Below are 20,735 nucleotides of genomic sequence, written 5' to 3' on the forward strand. Positions count from 1 at the left end.
GTGGTTTGGTACCCACGTCCTCTTTAGGGCATAGCCTGAAGCCTATCAACAGAAATGACATATATTTGTACCTTCAGATCCCATTTCTTCCCACCCTCCCAAACACTTCTGAAGTTCCACTTGTGTGGCTTTCATGGACACTTTTTTTTTTTTCTTGCCTTAAACAAAAAGGAAATAAAAAAGAGGAATCAAAGTAAAAGAAGGAAGTTTTTTCTTGTGATGGATTATGAGTGCAGTTGATGCTGCATGTTCCCATCCATCAGTTCTCATCCCTGTGTATTTAGTTACTGTGCTGCTTTCTGCCTCTTGCCAGCAGCACTGCCTGGCATCTCTTTGGGCGAGGAATGCTGCTCTCTTCCTCTTGTTGTAACCCTTCTGTTGATAACCTTGTCCTTAAAAAGCTTCTGAATTATTAAAAGCAACCATATTTTCTGGATCCTGGATTATTTGAAAGTGGCTTCCTATTAACAAAAACCATAGCCACTTTGACTACTCTCCACCCCTGTTTTTTCTTAGCATTTCCACTTGTACAGTTTTCAAGACATCTGAATAAAGAAGCCTTTATAGATTACATTTATGTGTGTGTGTGTGTATTTGCTAAAATTGGTACGTGCTTTGCATCAGGTTTATTTTCTCAGTAGTTCCGTGCCTCACTGGCAAGCCCCTGGAGCAGGCCTGCCCTCCTGAAAGCACGGCTTTCTGTGGCAGAGGGAAAGGTGGGGTGAAGGTGTTCCCCTGCATTTGGCTGTGAGTGCCATAGTATCTTTCAGCAGACCAGAGCAGGCCAGGGTTACTTCCATACCCAAGCTGACTCCTTGGATATTACAGTGATATCAAAAATAGAAACATGAGGCTAGTGTGAAAAGTTTTTTCATATTGCTAATGTATTAGAAAGACAAAAATAATCAGTGGAAATATTCTCCTTGTGTTAGACATTGTAAGAACTAGTTCAGAAAATGCAAAAATTACAAACTCTCAATCTGTAACAGTAATTTTTAAAGGAGAAAACAGAAAGGAGACACATACTATGGCAATCACTTGGTGTGATCTAAAACAGCAATTCCAGTCAGTATTTGACAGACATTATAGAGTTTTCAGTTTAAAAGTTGAATGACTAGACTGCAGTTCTTTTGAAGCTTGAGGTTTGGCAGCTGCGTCGAGTACAGAAATTGTGTCCTAGAAGTGTCTTGATAGTGCTGAAATGCCATAGAAGAAACGAAGCCACAAAGCCGCATTTAACCAACATATAAGTTGCAAAGACTTTTAAGGATTTCTGTCTGGATGAGCAAGTTTGAATTTAGCCACAGGTGTTAAGAGTTCAGAGTCTTAGCTGGTGGTGGACAGGTTGGCATTTAAGCAGGTAGCACAGGAAATGTACAGATTGAATATAGTGTACGCACTGGAGGCAGGTCTTAATGAAGTGAGAGGAAATATTATATATATTATAGTATCTCTCATGGTATCAAATTGTGGTTTCATTGGTTTGTATATCAGAGGAGATCATTGTGATCATCTAATTCAATTTAAATATTTCCAGCAGTAGAGTATCACCTTGTCCTGTACAAACTGGGCATGGTCTCTTGGAGCTGGAACATTCTGTGAGTGGATGTTTGTAATGTAAAAAACTTTATGCAATGGGAAATCAGCTGTTGTCTTTGGTGAGAGGTTCCAGTGGTTCTAATTACTGTAATCTCTATGCATTATTTCCTCCCTGAATTTATCCGTATATTTGGCTTCCAGCCACTTAACCTTGTTATACTTCTGTCTCTTAAATGAGTGGTCAACCAGTCTCCTGTCAATTCCTTCTCTGTCTTCATTCTCCGGATATGCATAATTGAACACTGTTTTACTTTGTGGCTTTAAAAGATGGTGAGTTGATTGAAATCATTTTGACTTCAAAGTAGTGGGCAGGAAAACTTGATTTAAACAATCAAGTTTAAAAGGTTTAAACAGTTTAAATCTTGTTTGGTTTCTGCAATTCTTACTCATTCTCCATTCCCAGTAGTGTCTTTTGGGTAAGTGATGCTTAGTGTCCTGTGCTGATACACAGCAGACAATATAGTCTTTACGCAGAGTATACTCAAATTTTTATTTGAGAGAATGGATTGTATGCATACCTATATATTTTAAAAGCTCATGGAGTTAATGTTCATTTGCTGTGTTTGAATTCTCAGATGTTTAATATTAAAGTACGGCTGATGTGTTTCTGATTTACTACATATTTCAGTTTTACCATTGACTTTATATTGACTTTGTCAACTGTACTTAGAAATTGTAACTTGTAAACTGTGGAAAACATAATTAAAATAATTTTTATAATATCTTGATTTCTATTTGATATGCCGGTTACTTTAAATATCTTAATAAAATGTATTAATGTTATAATTAACTTTCATAATGAATAAAGGAAAGGTAGTACTTAGTTTTAAGAGAAACTGTCAATTTCTGTTAAAAATACCCTGGGGACTTTTAGAACTAGTAGCTATCACTCTTCAGCATATTGTTTACATTAAAAGACTGTAATAGAAACATATTTACCTAGTTTATTTTGCTCGTGGTAGATTTTTCAACTTCTGAATGATCTGGTAATTTGTGGTGGTTGAATAAGCTGTGAGAAATAAGATACTCTGTTCTGCACCTGCTTATTGATTAGTTTGTGTTTCAGTTTTGTTTGGTCTGTATTTTTTACAGGGTAAGTAGTTTCTTTGAAACTTTAACAGCAAATGAGTACTGCTTGCGCATTGGTGAATGAAGGAATGTAAATTGGTTTCATAAATTCAAGTGTAATTGTGGTGAGACATTTAAGTAAGAGTCAGAATTTTTCATTGGAGCATATAATACTGATACCGGAAAAACCCATTTCTTTACCAGACAGGTTTTGGAGCAGCCTTGGTTAGCCTGTTCTTCTGAGCATTGTCAAAAGGTAGGATTGGCCAACTACTCTCGTTTTGTGAAACTGCATATGGAAATATTTTTTTTCAAATACTTAATTTATTCTCAGCTGATGACACTGTTCTGATGAGCCCCAGTTCTCACATTCCTTTTTGGTCATGTCTATTCAGTGTATTATCTAAACTGTGAAATAGGATGCTCATTGGCCAAAGGTACCAGCTGAGCAGGAGCACCCATGCCTCCAGTATTTGGTGTGCTTACCTTGTGCTTCCTTTCTCAGACCTTCAAGTCTCTTACTCTGTTTGGGGTTTTTCTTCCTATGCTTTTCCAGGATCATTTCAAATTTAATAATGCTGTTATTGGGATAGTCTGCTCACTCTCCCCTGAAACTGCTTTTCATTAATCATACCAATTTTAAAAGCAGTGCTGAGAACACCTGGTGATTTTGCGGAGCTCTGCTCAATTTGGGGAAGTTTTGCTCTTCAGTGGTAATCTTATCTTTGAAGTCCTGCTGGTACTCAAACAAACCAGACCTTTTCACTTCAATTATTTCATGTTTTTTGGAGACATTTTTCAATGTTTAGGTATACGCTGCTCTATTTCCTCAGTCTTTTCAAAGAGATAAAATTATCTAAATAAAACTTAATTTCTGCATATTCTATCTTCAGAACTGTGATCATAAGTAACCTTATTTTACAGGGAAACTAAAGATGTGCCTTCTTTTTTTTCTTCCCTTCTCTCTGACTTCTTGAAATAGCAGCTGAAGACCAAAGCAAGATTTTTCTTATTTGCCAGTTTTTTCGTTGTGTAGTTTCATTCAGTGTGATAACTGCCTTTCTACTTGTATTTGTCATGGAGCCAGGCAAAATGATGTAGGACACATAGCTATCAAAAAGCAGTATGGTTGGAAAGGTAATTTGCTTCTTCCTCGAACAGGGAGAAGGAAGCTTGTTGGCTGTTGTGCTTTCTTTTTGCAAATTGACGTAACTAGTGCAGATCCTGTGAGAAGGATCAGGGCTAGAAACAAGGACCATTGTGCAGCCTAACCTTGTGCAGTAAGTTAGAAAACTGGAAAGTGGTGGTCAGAGGAAAGGTTTTATTAATGGTTCAAGCTGCCTGAGAGCAAAATGAACCAGGTAAAGAACACTAGAAATACATCTCAGCATGATGGAGACTCTCTGATGAAAGAGTATCTCTTTATGCTCTTGAGAGAAGTCCAAATGGGTATTTACTTATCTTTGTTTTAAAAAAGGAAAATTAAAGACATTACAAAGCTAATTTTAGAATCACCTCATGCACTGCTGCTGCAAAACAAATCGGCATGTGAGGAATCCTTTAAATGATCCAGATTAAGATGAGATTAATTTTTGGTGATTTGTTAGTCCCAGCATTTGATGCAGTTCTTCCTACTTGACAGACTGTTCTTCAGTGCAGTGAAGAGGTTGAGGCTTCCAGTGGGATGCTTTCACTTTCCTCTGTTGAGCTTGCAACTCTACTGTTTCTGATCTTTATGTTCTTTAGGAACCACCAGTTCATTAAGAAATAATCCCATACTATCCAGCAGTGATGTGCAAGGCTCCTGAATGAAGCTCATGAACGTCTTGACATGGAACTTCTGAACTTTGTCATCTGAGTACAGTGCTTTGCTTGGCAAAGAAGAAATGTGAGCCTAAAGTATTTGTGGTCATTAGCTTAAAATCTTTTCCCTGCAAAGGCTAATACTGATTTCATTTTTTTATTCAAGGGGAATGTTTAGGTGTCGTTTCTTCTTCACCAGTAATGTTGCTCTTGCTTTCTCCGTGGAATGTCTGTTAGTCCTTCTATCTGTTTTTACTTTTAAGTTTTTAGGGGTTATTTAAATACAAAATCAGTTTCTATTGCACAATTCTCAATGTAAAAACCAGTCATACCTTAATTCAAATTTTCATGTTATAGATGACATAGCATGTTATAGGTCCCTGGAGCCCTCTGTTTCTGCTGAGGATTTATTGCAGCAGTTCCTGAAAATAGTGTGGTGAAGCAGTAACCCCTTGGTTTCTGGGTTGGTGCCATAGGCAGCTGGAGCTCCACATAGGGGTTCAGTGCTAGTGTCTTGTGTTACTGGAAAAACTTGTAGTATTTCATAAGTTGCTACATGGAAAGCAATTCCATTTCTTTCATTTAGGTCAGGCTGCCAGATGCTTTTTGTGTCCTGCTCTTCCCTAACTGGGACAGCTGAGCTGTGAGGTGACCATGACTTCACTTGCAATCTAGCGGGAGGATCCCGGGGGTCCTTTCCTCTCCTTGCAGTCTGGGTGTGGTCTGCCTTTTCCATGTGTCCTTGTGTTTGTTCTGCCTCCAGGATCTTGGGAAATATTTCTGTTCTTTCCCATCTGTTCCCCAGTTGTACTCTTGGACTTCATGTACTTCTCTGGGATGAAGGCAGGATGCAAGGGGTGAGAAGCTACTAAATAAAGGCATGTGGGGAGGGCTTAAATGGTCCAAGAAAAATGAAGGTGTATGTTTCATGAGTAAATGGTGGCAAAAGAAAGCCCTTTGTTGCTCAGTGTTGACTTAAGGTCTTTTGAAAACTACTTACTGTGCAACATGGATTTCTCTTACTGCAGCACTGGTTATTATCCCCTGAACATCTTGTCCATTACTATCATCTCAGTCATGAGCTGTGAAATGGCATTTTTTATTCTGCTGACAACTTTGAGACTTGCTGCAAGACAGAAACTGGTTTTCACTATTTGCCAAAGAAGTTTAATTACCTAGTGTGATACCTGGTATGTTGCATTAAGGGATTCTGTTACAATGGGTTCATTTTTCTTGTTAGAACAATCCTCTGCTGTAATGTCAGAAGTCTTCTGACTTATACTCCTTCAAGGTTTTGGGTTTTATTTTGTGTGCTGTTCCCAAATATGTGTCTTTGTAGGTTGCAGATTTGTGCTGGATGCAGTGAATTGCTGCAGCTGAAGTCCATGAGTTTGACTCAATGCTTATTACATCTGGAGGAGGTTCTCAAAGGGCTGCTGTTTCTTTGTTTACCCTAAGCCACCAAAAAGCATCCATGTCTTAACTAGTGTTGAGTTTCTCTGAGTAAGCAAAATGTGGCATCCTAAGTTCTGGGTATATTTTGTGTGCTAAAATAGTTACTGAAGCTGTCTTGCAGGTAGATATGAGCTGATGAGAGGATGTGATATGTGTCTTTCTAGTCTGTATTCTTTTGGTGATGCTTCAGGATCTTTGTTTTTCAGCAAAAATGTTTGGACACAAATGCTCTCTAAATATATAATGTTGAAACACTTTAACTGGCTATTTGGAAACAGAAGTCTTACAGAACTTCTAACAGACAGGAAAATTAATTTCTGTGTTGCTTTGATCTTCAGTGTGCAGGAACACAAAAATACTGTTGCAGGCATTCTGTTTTAAAGTTTTAAGTCTTCACATTTATCAAAGTGGAATTCATAAATTTGTTATTTCTGTTTAAGACTTCACTTTTTCCTCCTTTCTTCTTCAGGTAGAGATGTTATTGCTATTTAGCTTATAATCTTGCTTCTTCCAACGATCCCATCAACAAAATAACTTTGAAGATATTTTGTGCTCCTCACCATTTATTTTATGTCTGCAGGATGCAGTGAGCAGTCATGCCTTAAATAGTTGTAAATATCTGTCAAATAAGAAAAATAGTAAAAAAATATCAACTAAGTATCATTTATTACAACATGCTACGATGTTCCTAGATTTGATTTCTATCTTCATTAACATTTGAACATTACTGTGTGATGCATAATAATGTTTTTAGAGAGGGTGGTGAGATACGCACTGTAAGTGATGTACTGACTGATAATTTGGAAGTCATTTAATAAGTGCCTCATTTTCACATTTGCAAAATGAATGTAATGCTATTTACTCAGGACACTTCTAGGTCTACCATTAGGAAAAATACATACAAAAACTGAGTAATACAATGGTTATAAGTGCTTCAGATGTACGGGTCCACGGAGATTTCTGTAGATGCTTGCAGTGTACATTACTTCAGTTGCCTCTGCATGATGATACCTTTCTTGGAAGATATAAGGAAAAGTGTAACTTCTTTGTCAGACTGAGAATAACTTCTGTGAGCCTTGTAGCCATGAAAAGTGTATTGAAGAAGGCTGTTTGCAAGAGGTATTACCCTCTTGGTTTCCTTGGAAACATGAAACATGATTTACAAATATTGACTTCAGAAAGCTGCAGCTTAGAGGTAATCCTAAACTGTTGGTTCAGGCTTTTAAATTAATATCTCTAAAGAGTTCTGGCCGTGTTGAAAGTCACTGCATGTCCACAAAATGACTTTTCTAATAATTCTGTGTTTCTTGGTGTAATAGCCAATTCTGAATGATGGAGGACTGGAAAGAATCTGAGTTCTACTGGAAAAGGGTTATTGAACTCAGAGCCCTGGCTCCAGTTTCACCTGTGTGAGACAGCTGAAGTCTGGACAAAATGAAAAAACTGATGCTCTTAGAAGTCAGATAGTGCCTTACCACTGATGGAGTTTACCTTGGAATGCTTTCTTCATGGTGAAGTTTAAACACTGTAAATTATCATTCGTGACTTGTAAATGTTTTAAAACTCAGTGGAGGATGATTTGAATGCTCCTTGTTATGTTTGTGCAAGAGATTGTGTTATAAGCTTAAGTAAATGCCATTTACTGGATAACTTACTTTTATTGTATATTAATTTTCATATACACCTGCTTTTAAAGACTGTTGGTCATAATTTGGTCTTGCTGGCTTTGTTAATTTTTTTTAAATGAAAGCTGCTTTATCCCTGGAGCAAAGTGTTCGGCTACTTTGAAATTGATGTTAAATTCATGCCGGGAGGATGGAAAGGGGCACCAATATGAGAGAAGAAGCATACAGCAGAGTATTGCATACATGTTGTGAGTGCTGATGGCTGCGTAATGATTGCATCTGTGCACTCATTAGTGAGGAGCAGGTCTTGGTTCAGTCAGTCTAACTGAGGTGCTGCTGACTGTGGTGTAGTTTGTTCTTCTAGTGTCACTACTGGCTTATGTGGTTCCAGTTACCACCCATCTCCTAGGGTGCATGTCCCTCTGTCACTCAGCTTCTGCTGTCAGCAGACTGGCCAGGATCAAAAGATTGCCCAAACTTCTTCAATTTCACTGAGTTTTCTTAACTTCCATTAAGTTTCCCAGTTCATCTCCCAAACAGCTATGGGCTCTGCAAGCGTGACCAGGTGGTTGGAGGCATGAAAGCACCTCTAGATATTCCCAAAGGTAAGAGTAGGAAAGCCTTGTATTCCCTGTGCTCTTAATCTAGAGGAGAATACCTCCTGAGCAGAGATGAAGTGAGATCTTGGGTTTTCTTGCAGAAAAGCCATGTGTTTGTCTGCTGGTTGTGGTGATAGTAGTTTCATGGCCATGAGGAGGTGGCAAGGCACAGTTTTTAAGAAAGTATGATGCATTAGGATGAAAATGAAACATACTTTGAAAAAATACGAACATACAGGTCTGTGCTTCTGTTTTAGACCAGGGTAAGACTTGGTGTCTCAAGCCATTGGATTCTTTCCCCCCACAACGTATTTCACGTTTTATACAAAATATCATTATTCCTTATGAACCCTGCTTTGCTTGGAGATTATAAATGTGTTTATGGTGTGGGGCCTAAGGAGGCCTTATGTAGCTATGTTAATTAAGGTAGGATAAGCCTAGGTGTGCCTTCATCTGGGTTTGCAGGAGGATTTTACCCTGGAAGTAGGAGGTGGGATGCAGGCACTTGTCTTGTAAGGATCAGGTTCTCAATATGCACAGGCATTGGTGGTGTAGGCAAGCAAGGACTGCTGGAACCTGTAGGTCATTGTGTCAGATAAGATGGCTATGTCTGTGAGCTCTAAGTCTTGTGAGTCAAAGGACTGAGAGCAGATAGGACACCACAGAAACCTTCCTGCATGGACCAAGCGGTGCTACTTTTCTCATCCAGCCAGTTAAAGTAAGCAGAAATGCTTTGCCCAGTGGTTCTGTAAATAGTATCTAACATTCTGAAAGCTGCAAAATTGTTTATCTCTCTGGATGCTAGGGAAGGATTCATCTGTATTTTTATTCAGTGTCTGGTTCTAGCTGGTGAGGGCAGCTTACTCTTGACTTACCCCATGCAGTAGCTGTGAATTATGGTGGAAGAGGCTGTAAGGAGGCAGAAGGATTAATGAACAGGAGGAGGGAATTAGGGACCTGTGGAAAGAAAGTTCATATGCAGAAAAAATACAGAAAAGTGGAAAATGGCAATGTTGCAAAATCCCAGAAAACAATGGAGACTCTTGTTGTTGGTAATTTGTGTGCTGAAGCTTTAAGCTGAAAGGGAGGTCAGTAAACTGCAAAAAAGTCTTCTTGGTGTTTGCAGAAGGAAGACTGAAAAAGGGCAGCACTTGAGTCTTAGGGTGGATGGTTTTTTGTTTGGTTATTGTTAAAGTCCATGGGTAGTCAAAGCAGAAGGTAGGGTTGTGCGTATGGCTGAAGTCAGAACACATATACAGAATTGTTCAGAATTGTTCATTGAGGATTGTAACCATGCCTCAGAAATTGAGTATGAAGGCTTCAGATGGCGAACATAGGAAGATAATGGTATCAAATGAACTCTAGGTCTTAGTGTAACCAAATAAACTACATGGATTGCTGCAAAGTCAGTCAAGATGGGAACAAGGATTTACAGCATAAGGGTTCTGCTAAAATTAGGGTTGTTTTCTTGTGAAGCCATTGTGCCAATACAAACTGAATTTCATATTGCAGGATTGATTGTAAGATAAATGCCTCCAGAGAAATCTGGAGAGAAGAAACTAACTTAAACTTAGAGGGACGAAGGAATTACTGCAGTGAAGACGTACAGAGAATTTTTAGAATACAAAAGTAGAAGATAAAAATGTATGAGATGGCAGTGTGATACTGCTTTTATTATTCTGGGTTCTTTAATTTTGTAATATGATGAGTGTCTTCCAAGTATCGCTCACTTCAAGTGATTAGAACAGCCGTATAAGGTATGCAACCTCTAAGGGAGAAACTGGGAAAAAACCTCCTTAGACCTGTTGCTTTTTACTGATTTTCTAGGGCATTACCACTAAATCAGTAGTTGCAAAAACTCGCTCCTGTAGAAAAATCAAGGGAACTTCATATATTAACTGTTTTTCTGGTAAAATGTTGATAATATTTTTAGTTTTAGAATCCTTGCTGTTCTTAGCATGTATAGGTAGATTTAGAAGCAGTTATGTGATATTTATTTAGCTGTTGCTTGTATATCAGAGCACCTCTCATCTTTGTGGTGGCTCTAAGGCAGCTCCAACCAGTATCAGTGTCAGTCTTCAGAGACATCAGCTCTTACTCTAGGTTGTATTGAATTTTGTGGATAAGGTGATGAAAGAAGTGAGAGATCACATTAGGCACAGATAAATAGAAATACCAATTCAAATAGAAAGTAAGTATCTCGTTCTTTACCTAAAGCGTGTAATGTGTGTGAATCTCTGACTATCAGCCAGTTGTCTTACCAGGCATGAGAGCTATAAGGTGTTAAAGCTTTCTGTACAGAGCACTTGTGTTATTTGTAACCCGATTATGAAAGAAAGAAAGAGAGCTGTTTCTGCTAGAGGAAGATGGAGACTTCTGTTTTTAGCTCCATAATAAGGTGTTTCTCGTGTTGAAGCTGAAATCACCATTTGAAGTGTTAAAGGCCAGGTTGGATGGGGCTTTGAGCAACCTGGTTTAGTGAAAAGTGTCCCTGCCCGTGGCAGGGGGGTTTGGAGCTAGTTGATTTTCAAAGACCCTTCCAATTCGAGCCATTCTGTGATTCTACATGAGAGGAGCTAGTGTGGAGGTGAGTTGGAGATGGCAAGTCCTTTGAATCAGAAAGGGCCATTTCATGTCTTCTGTTCTGTGTATGTCACCAAGCTGTCGTTGTTTAGTGTGAGGTTTGAGTCAGTGGCAGATAGCTTCCTCTGAGAAGAGGAAAGGACGAGGAAGAAAAGTTATGGTAGAATTGGCAAAGCCCAAAGAGTCATTCTCACTGACTGAAAGGAACTAATTATTCCAGACTTGTGTTCCAGATTTACTTGATCTGGACTGGGATCTGTATGACTTGAAAATACATTAACAAAACAGCAATACACTGGACTGGGCATAGGTAAATAGTAAAGTTACTGGGAGAATAAAAATTACTAGGTTTAACAGGGAATGATTCAATTATCAAATGGCAAGTTAAAGTAGCCCATTTTTAATGTACTCTTAAAAAAACAACTCCAAATCTGACATACTGCCAGATACCCTCTTTAGTTAGCAAACTGCAGAAGTATGTCTGTGCAAAATGGGAAATGTGTTTACTTGTCTAGCTTTTTTTAATGGAAACATTATAGGTGTTGTGAAATACTGTAGAATGTACAAATGAGCATGTTGTCCAGAAAATCACATCGCATCATATGGGGCAGTTCATACACTGTGGTGTGTCTCACTTAGTCATGATAGTGGTCCCAAACTAATGAATGTTGAGATTTTGTGGACAGGACTTAAGAATCTACTCTTAATTGAAGCATTGTGAATATTTTTCTATGTGTGATGGGGTGAGATAGAGAAGGGAGGAGGAGGAGGAGCATCTGCTTCTTACTGATTATTGTAGACAGAACAAAAGGTGTTTTGCTTTTCTGAAATTATTCAGTAATTGAATTAAAGCAAGGCAGTGTTGGGGATCAAGGTGAGCAATTGAGAGGGGAGCTGCTGGAGGACCAAAGTGTTTTTGGCTAAGGGAGCAGTGGAGGTAGAGTGGAACACAGCGTCATGTGTCTTCGTAGTGAATCTGAGGACTGGCTGAGTTCCCACCTGTCAATAGGCTGTTTGGGAGAATAGCAGACGATAACAGAATAAGGGCAGCAAGACCCAGATTGACTCACCAAATAGCACAGAATGAGGGAATAAGGTTGTGCTGCTCAGAAATGTTAAACTATCGAAAGTGCTGTGCTGAAAGTGCTAGGGTTCACCTGCATTGGTGAACAAGGAATATTGAAATGCGTTGGTGGGCTTTGTAATTCCCAGCTGAAGAGCCTGTGCCTCTGCAGGGGTACATCCAGCTTGTTTGGTTGTAAGAGCAGCTCTTTTCATGGAGTTGTGCACCTGCACAGCATCTGGCTCTTTTCTGACTCTAGCTCACTTTCCACTCATTAGCAGAAGCTTCATCCTTGCAGTGGACTGGAGAGCATACCTCTGAAGCAGAGGTTCATCTCAGCTGGAGCTGAGATGCTCTACAAATACTCAAAGACTGTGGCATAGGGAGAAAAAAAAAACCAACTATGTTAACCTTGGATTTACTGAAAGTTTAAAGAGTGAAGTTTTCACTGTTTACGCAGTAGATAGAAGAATATCTATTAAGGGAAATAAACCACTTCATGTCAAAATCTAAAATGGCCACTGAGGGGTTTTTTTGAAACAACTGTGCTTTTGAAAAGTCAGGGTTTTTTTTAATTTGCAAGCAGAAGGCACATTGCACAGTGGAGTTTCACATTCAGTTCTGTCACTAGCTGCCTTTTGCTTGGGGTATTACTTCAGTGTGTCCTGAACACTTCTATAGCTAAACTAAAGTATTCCTTCATAGTTTCATTACAGTGTTTGGATTTCCAATAGTAAAAAATCCTGTAGTTTATAGATACTTTGGGGCCTTCCCTGCTGACTTTTCACAGATACTTAAGGGAACCTTCCTTCATGCAGATTTTAATTTTTTTCATTTTGTTTTAGCTTCAAGCTTAAAAAAAAAGTTAATTTTTTTTTTTTTTGATTTTTAATACTTGATAATTTGAGCTGCTGTTTGCTTCCTTTTCATAATAAAAGCTGAGCAGATAGAGGCCTCCGTTCACATGCATGTGATACCAAAGTAATTAAATACAGACTGCTGCATTGGCTACTTTCATTTCCCTCTCTAAGAAAATAGCTAACTTCATTGGGAAAATACAGGAGCTCTGCCCTGTTCATCTTGTCCAAGCGTAATACATAGAAGAAACTTAATTCAAGCTTACACTTACATTCTTCATAGCACTTGAAAGTTCCTCCAGTCTTATTGCCAGCTGTTCCCTCTTAATTAATCTCTGTGTATAATTTCCTTTTCCCCTTTTTTGTGGTATTGTTACGCTGTCCTTCATTGTTTGGGCTTTGAAATCTAGCCTGGTAATTGGGCAACAGCCTTCTCCAAATTCTCTTTCCAATAGCTAACTTCTCTAGCTGATGCAGTAGTGTACAGAGGAATGTAGGAGTGCAGGCAAGGGCTTTCCCTTTCAATTCCTGGTACAGGTTGTCTGTGTGAATTTGGAAATAGTATCAGTGTTCATTTTTCTCTTACTTAAGTATTGATGATAGTACTTGAGGCAGGTGAGTGTTGCTGTAAAGCTACTAAAACTGGGGGTTATGTTAGAGTGGATTGAGACAGCCTGGGTGCAGACTGGAGGTGCAGTGCTTCAGTGCATTTGCTGAAGTAGTAAAATTAGCCTAAAAATTTACCCATAGGGTAGTTGGTACTGAAAAAGTGTGTCTGCTTTTGAAACAGAACAGATTCTGGTATTAGTCTTCATATTGAGACTTTGAAAAATGTGGAGTTTGTATGTATTTATAAATAAGCATAGGATGTTAATGAGAAGCATTCTTTATAGATGACTTTTTTTAAAAGTTCTTGCACAAGTAAGTAACTAAAGACAGTTATTACCCTTCCACATTTGGGAGGTACTGAGAGGCAACCAAAGAAATTATTACCTTTGCACATTTTGCCTTTGTGTTCACAGGCATAAAACTTGGTTTAATATCAACACAAAGGAGATAGTAACCCTTTTCTCGAGAAGTGTTGCTGTCATTTTCACCAGTACAGATTGTGAATGGTATGAGATGTTCTTCACATTGTGTCACTCAAAAGGTTTACAGATTTTACCAGGATAATGGTTTCAGACAGATGAAAATGGGATTCAGGTTTTAACTCTTGCAAATTGTAGCATAGCAGTGACAAGGAGCTGAAATCTTGGAGAGGCTGGCTTTGGTTAGTATGGGATATCTGTCAGTTTTTCTACTAGAATGAAGGGAGGAAGAACAATTTTGATCTCTTCAGATACCAGTTCTATGAATACGTAACCCTGTTTGTGTTCAGTGCATCAGAACTCAGTTAAACTGAAATTAGAAAAGTAAGGTTTTAAAACTATTTTTTCTGTCTTCATGAATTATATCAGAGTTACAGTGCATCCAAATGGATTATTCCTCTTCAGTAAGTCTTTCAGAAAGTGTATGAATACTATAATCAACCTGTTTGCCAAGATCTTTCATACAGGATTTTTTGTAATTAAATCGGTACTCAAAGCGCACTTCAGTTTTGCTAACAGTAGTGCCTGATCAGAAGGCCATGAGGAATAACACCGAGTACATGGGTGGTCCCTTTGAAGAGAAGCTGATCTCCTCATTTGGGTCTATCCAAAGACTCAGCAACTGTAAATTGTGTAATTTGCTTTGAGAGCACAAAAGCTATTCAGTTAATCAGTGGTTCTCCATCATCACAGAGTCGAGCTGTGCTTTTCTTGTTCTGTCAGAGAATTTTATCTATAAATATGTCGTAAATGTTTCATTTTCAAATAATTAATTTGCTTTATTTGTACAAGACAGGTTATAGGTCAGGATCCTCTTATGATAAGCATTCAAAAAAGGAATTTTTAAGAGTCTTTAGAGTAAGACACTGAGGAATAGATGGACACCAGTAGACACACAGGAAAGCAATGAGGTGATATATATCACAAAAAAAAAAGCCACAAACAAGTCAAAACAGGTGGAAAAAGAACCCAGGTCTTAGCACATCAGCATCATGCAAAAAGCTTGAATGTGGACACAACCTTCTTGTGACTGCAAAATGCACTCTGTAGTGTTCGTATATATATAAAAATATTTTCTACAGATAGTATACTTATGTATGTAGATAAAGATGATCTTTTCTGTGTGTTTCAACCATTCTTCATTGATTGTTGCTGTGTTGTACACTGACTTCTGTGTGTTTATTGTTTCAGTACAACTGGTGCTTGTGCAGCAAAGGAGCTCGTTTATAGCAGTGATGGTTCACTCCTCTCAGTGGCTGTTTGCTCTTATTGACCTCCTGTTTTTCCCCTCTACTTATAAAGCAACACCTTGCATCAGATCTACCCGAGAGGCATTAAAATTACTTTTCCTTTAGCTTTTAAAACTATTTGCAACCCTTTATGGTTGAGGTTGGTTGGTTTAGTTACTCCCACCACCACCCCCACCTCCCCCAATCCCACCATGTCTCGTCTTTGTTGTTGCCATTCATTTTCCTCCTATTTTACCTGACTGGTTGACATTCAGGCCGGTTCAGACTGAAGGATACATGCATTCACATCTGTCATATTTGCTCAAAATTCTTACTTGTCAAGGAAACAACTTTGTCCCTTACTGCATGTTGAGTATCTTCTAGTCTGTGTCTTTACTGTGTCTTCTTTTGGAGACTTTGATTCTCCTGGATACACACTTAATCTGAAGTTGGGCTACATGATGGTGCACAAAACTGCTCCCCCACTCCAGCAGCCTGTTAGCCCTCACCCATCAGTAAAAGTTGAAAGAAGGATTTAGGACTGCCAGAGCCCGGTGAGGGGTGACAGGAGGCGTAGAGTTAAGGGCTTTGTTGCCTCTGAAAGTGGAGAGCACCTCTGCCTGTGGCAGCTGCTGTGCTCTTGGCACGCCTTTCATTTTGGTGCTCTGGCCTGTGCGTGGGGAGGGTGCTTGCAGGCAGGACTGGTCCTGCTGGGTTTGCAGCCCTGTGCACAGGGAAAGAGGGTTTTGGGTGAAAAAGAGGGTTACCAGCACAGTACTGCTGTGTGAGCTGTGACAGTGAGAAGGGTGAAACATGATGCTGTGTGGTCAGCAACTTCGATGAAAAAAAGAAAGGTGGGGCAAAAGACGGTGCTAACAGTTTAATGGCAGCTGGGATATTTTTTCAGAAGTCTTCGAAGTTTATGACAGTTGTTGATAATAGCATGCAAATCCTTATGCTTAACAAAGCTTTAGTCAGCTATCAAGTGTCACTAGCTACTGACATGGTGCTTAACTCTTACGCCATAACATGTATAGCTGAACAAGAAATGAAAAAATGAGGTTGCTTCATGTCATTACTGGCTGAATATGCCATCAGAGGCTGAGAGGCTGAGCGCTTACTTGGGCAGTGTTTGTTCTGTTTAGTTTAGTTTAGTTTTGTTTTTTTTGGTGCATTATTGTGTTTATAGCAAGATCTTCAAGCAAGAGTGACTTGCCCAGGACTGGTTCCTCAGCCGAGGCATTTTCTGTGATGTGCTGTAATGGTTTGGTCCCTGTGGTTCTGTGGTGTTGGTGCTTTGTGTGCCAGAGCTTCTGACAGCCTGTGGAACAGCCTTTGCATGGCCAGGCTTCAAAGCTCACTCCTTCACCTCTGATTCATGCAGCGGCTGGGGCACTGACATTGAATCCTGCCATGTTGGAAGCGAAAAAGAAAGTCTGTTGTGGACTGTTTTTAGAGAAAGGTTTACAGAGAATTTCCTCAAGGAGCCCAGAGCAGGATTTGGTACTTCCATGTATCTTTGTGGGAGGGAGTGGTTGGAGAGAGGAGGCATCATTGGGCATACTAGGGCCAGCATGTATTTCAGGAATCACATACATTTTCACTGATGGTAACTTAGTTTTTCAAATACATGTCTTAAAAATGGCGTAAATAAATTCCTAATATATCTTATATAGTTTTAGAAGTAAAAAAATTCTGGAGTAGGTGGGGCTCTGCTGTACCTTTGATTTTCACCTGTTTTTCTTTGCCATTCAGTTGTCTTACACCATGTGTGTAACTCCAGTTGAAGTTAGAAAGTTGGATAAGCTCAAGGTCAGACTTTTCCAGATGGTGACTTCCACTGTCTGGGGCATGAGCAGGCTGTGCCAGATAGATTCTTACTTGGCAATTATGTCTGCTCAGCAGTAACAAATGTAGCAAGGTATTAAGGAGATCTTAATGCTCGTTTGAACAAGTTGATAAAACATGATGGAAATAAGCCAGAGATGAATTGAGTGGAGTTTGTTAATAGTACTGCAGCAATTCATGGTAGCTTGAGTGTTGCCCATCAGCCGAGTTCCTCACTCTTCTACTCAAAAGTACCTCTGCTGTGCTGTAGAGAAGTGGAAATACTTCAGTCCAGTGGGTACATGTTTCTCCTTTACCTTCCTCTTTATAGCTTCTACCATCATCAGCCTTCATTGTCCTTGAGTTTTTGGCAGCATACTGTTTTGGAGCCGAGTCCCCCAGTTACTTCTCTGTAGACTGCAGGAGGATGTGCTGGTGGTGGTGGGAGTCCCTGACCATGCTGTCTGTTCGTAAACATTGTAAGAGATGTTAAGTGTTTCCTTAATTTTGACTTGAAGAATGAGCCTTAGATGTAAGTACTAAAGATCCTTCCACTAGTGGTTCTTAACCTGTGTATTCATCCCTCTCTTTGTGCCCAAATAAATTAAAATTCTATGTATTTTGTATATTTTCTCTAGGTTATTTTCTTCCAAGTGCCCAGTAGTTCTGTCACCTTGTGGACTGAGAGGGTGAAAGTTGAGGAGGCTGATGCAGAAAATGTTGAGTAACAAAACTCGAAGAGGGTGCAATAGTTTTGGTGTTTGATGTATCTCCACAACAAGGCCTGAGTAAAAAGGTAAAGTTTCTTGAAGACTTGATTTACATAACATGCAAGGGATTATCAGATCAGTCTGGCACTCAGGTGAACATGCATGTGTAAATTTTCTCATTAGTTGCTCTTTTCTTTCCTTTTACTCTGAATTCCTATCTTTCTGTTCCATGATTTAGTGGAGCTATTAAAAAAAAAGCAAAACAAATTACTTACTTTTTTCTTCTTTTTTTCCTCCTGATTTCTTCCCTACTTCTGATCTGCCTCTTTGCAAATCAGGTTTATTCCCTCACTCCCTTCAACTCAACAGTAAGTATATTCTGTTTTAGCTGAGGAAGAGGCATGAAACTATCTTCCTCTCTTCCTTCTGAAAAGTTTATTTGGCAAGTTAATGAATTTCCTTTATTCCCAGGAGCAGCTCATAAAGGGAGGGTTTCTTCTCCCAGTGGCAGTGACTGTGAGGTGACTGCCAGAGCATTGTTCTTCTAAATAGCTTATTTTTGTCTGTGGCAGGACCCTCCCCCCAAATATTTTTAGAGTACTGATTAAGTGATAATTTGTGTTTAGGCTTCCATGAAGTACTCGGTAAGATAATGCCGATTGCCAGTGGGTTTGGTATTCTGGGCGGAGCATCAGCAAACTGGTTCCCTGAAGCTCAGATGAAAAATGTAACCCAAGTTTTCCCAGAAGGGTTGAGGGATCCCATCTATTCCACTCTGCAGTGTTGCTAGTATTCAGCTGGGCTGTTTGACGTGGCAAGGAGAAGACAGGTCACCATGGTGAAGTGGCTGGATCAGTACTCACAGTTGCTATGTAAGCAGAAGTGTCCAGCAGCAGGGCTGCCCTGGCACAGAGCTTTTGGATGACTGGAGTGCACAGCTGTAGAAGGAGCCAACAGCCTCTCTCAAGGCTGATGTTTCTTGGCTTCTTCACACAGAGCACTGTGTCATGCTCTTGAGAACGAGACCCACTGGATCCATTGACACCTCCCCACATCTCCTTCAAGGCTGATGGACATGTTTTGTGTTCCTCAGAACACAGGACAAGTTTGGTGTGTGGGCTTGGCCATTCTGGCCTGAATTGCTGCCTCTCCGAGGAACTTCCTCTCCTTTCCTGCACTCCCACCCAGTGCAGCTGGGTTGTGCCCTGGCTGCTGCTTCTGCCTCTCTTCCCTGCTGTGAAAGGCTTGTGAACCTTGCTGTTGACCTCTCTCCTTTGCTAGAAGGTTGATGCATCTCCAGCACAGTCACTTTGTCCTGGGAAGAAGTGTTGCTTGCTTTCCCTGGCCAGTAGCTCAAGCAGTCACTGGCCCAGTTGAAGTGCCATGCTGGGATTGAATAATTTGTGCCAGTGAGCCCTTTCAGGGGCCTATGGGCCTGACAGCTGTGAAATGACTCCTTAGTGGACTGTTCCCAGCAACTTTCCAGTGTTCTTTTAGTAATGTTTTCTAGGTGTTGTAAAAATTTTGCTTCACCTTGGGCTTGCAGTGGTCCTGTGCTGTGTGGCAGGAGACAACTGAGCAGTTCTGTTGAGTTCTGGTCATCCTGACTGAGGAGCTCTTACCTGCAATAACCTGCCAGGTAATTGCTGTTGAAAGTTGTACCAATGCTGTTGGGCTGTCAGCTGGGATTAATTTCTTTCGAAGTACAAAACTCTCAGAAGTATTTACAGCAAAGGTGCAGTTTGTGAGAGTGTTCACAGAAGCCATCTAGCAGTTGTGCAAGCTAGCCCTAAAGCATTAGGGTAAATAATGGTTGTTTTGTTAAAAGTAGAAATATCTCCTTAGGAGCACCTACTTGGAAAGGGCCTTTTCTAGTAGGGAGGAAGTGAAGGCGTGTGCAGCCATGAGATGGGTGACCAGGGCACCCTGTCTTGCTGCCATCATGATGACTTTCTGGCATGGGTGTCACAGCTGCTGTTAAAACCAGCTCCTTGTCCAGTTCCTTCCTATTTCATGGTTTTTCATAGCAAATTTTTCTCTTCAAACCACTCATATTTTAGTTTATTTCTGGACATAAGTCAAGAGTTAAAATTTCAATAAGCTTCTCAGTGATTTTGACTTTGAATGAGAATAGGCTCCAAGACCTAGCAGCTTTAGCAATGTTTCTGAAGCATTTAAAGTGGAGACATAATTTGGAAAATGACCTGGGTGATAGTGAAATAGCATAGATTTCTCACAAATACTCAGTTCAAACATTTTTGCCTTACAAAACCTCCTGTAGTATTGGCACCCATGACCGCTGCCAGAGCACTGTGACCACACCTGGGCTCGGGTTAATATCTTACATGGGCGACTCACATCTTTGGTAATCTGATCCTGAAAAGATGTGGCCAAAAAAAATTCGTGTTGACCGTGCTGCCTCACCTGTAAACACAATTTGAGGTTGCTCCTCTGCATCTTGAGGTGCACAAGGGAGATGCTGAAGTCTCCTGAAACGCAGCTCTGCAAGCTTGGGTGGTTGGGGCAGATGCAGCTGTGGCAGCATTGCTCTTCAGACTCTGTCTGGAGGCAGGACTGTGAAGTTGTGATGCATCACAGGCAGTTGCACTCTGCATCAATTTGTGCACTGAAATGTAAAACATTGATTTTAAAATATAGCCCACTCATTTACAACCTTAGTGGAGCAAAGCTTACCACAAATGTCCTTATGGTGAACTTGCTGATAGGCATTTAAGAAAGTGTACTGAATTTAGATCATCTTCTGGATTATCTTGTACTGTTTAGCAGGCTGAACATCTATCTCCTACCACTCCTGGTTACATCTGAGGTGTTCTGGGTCCTATCACTCGTGCACACTTTTCATAACTCCAGTTTTGGTGTGCCCCTCTTTACATCTCTTTCTAGTCAGCCCCTCCAGAGTACCTTGAAGTTATGGCAGAATAGCAGAAGTGTGAAATTTGAGCTTGCTTGTCAGTTTTGGGGCTGTCCCCAGGTTTTCTGGACAGGAATGCTTTTGTTCTGAAGTGGTGCAAAGAACTAGATCAACAACACAGATCATTTCTGCATAGCTTTGCTATAAACTTGCTTGTGTTTGAGAGGTTATCTCTGTAGTCAGAACTTTCAGGTTGTCTTAATTTTTGAACAAAAGATTAGTTTTTGGAGACCCAGATTACACTGGTGAAGTTTTCTTACTTGCCAGGAATAGGTAGATGTGTGAATTTTTCAGATT

General features: G+C 40.0%; 1 protein-coding gene across 13 annotated transcripts in view; it reads left to right on the plus strand.

Moving 5' to 3' along the window:
- Window positions 1-20,735, plus strand: part of KLF12 (KLF transcription factor 12) — a 303,507-nt gene that overhangs the window by 8,313 nt on the left and 274,459 nt on the right. For 6 of the 13 annotated variants that reach the window (XM_086881064.1, XM_086881057.1, XM_086881061.1 and 3 more), the window contains exon 2: window positions 17,435-17,592. The exons of 6 other annotated variants lie outside the window; for them this stretch is intronic. The gene's annotated coding sequence lies outside the window, so the exon portion shown is untranslated. Of the gene's footprint in view, window positions 1-2,907; window positions 2,924-17,434; window positions 17,593-20,735 lie in introns of those variants that run through there. One more of the 13 variants, XM_023929005.2, reaches the window with a different exon arrangement.

The sequence above is a fragment of the Cyanistes caeruleus genome, chromosome 3 (genome assembly GCF_971803275.1).
Source record: "Cyanistes caeruleus chromosome 3, bCyaCae1.hap1.1, whole genome shotgun sequence".
NCBI lineage: Eukaryota > Metazoa > Chordata > Aves > Passeriformes > Paridae > Cyanistes > Cyanistes caeruleus.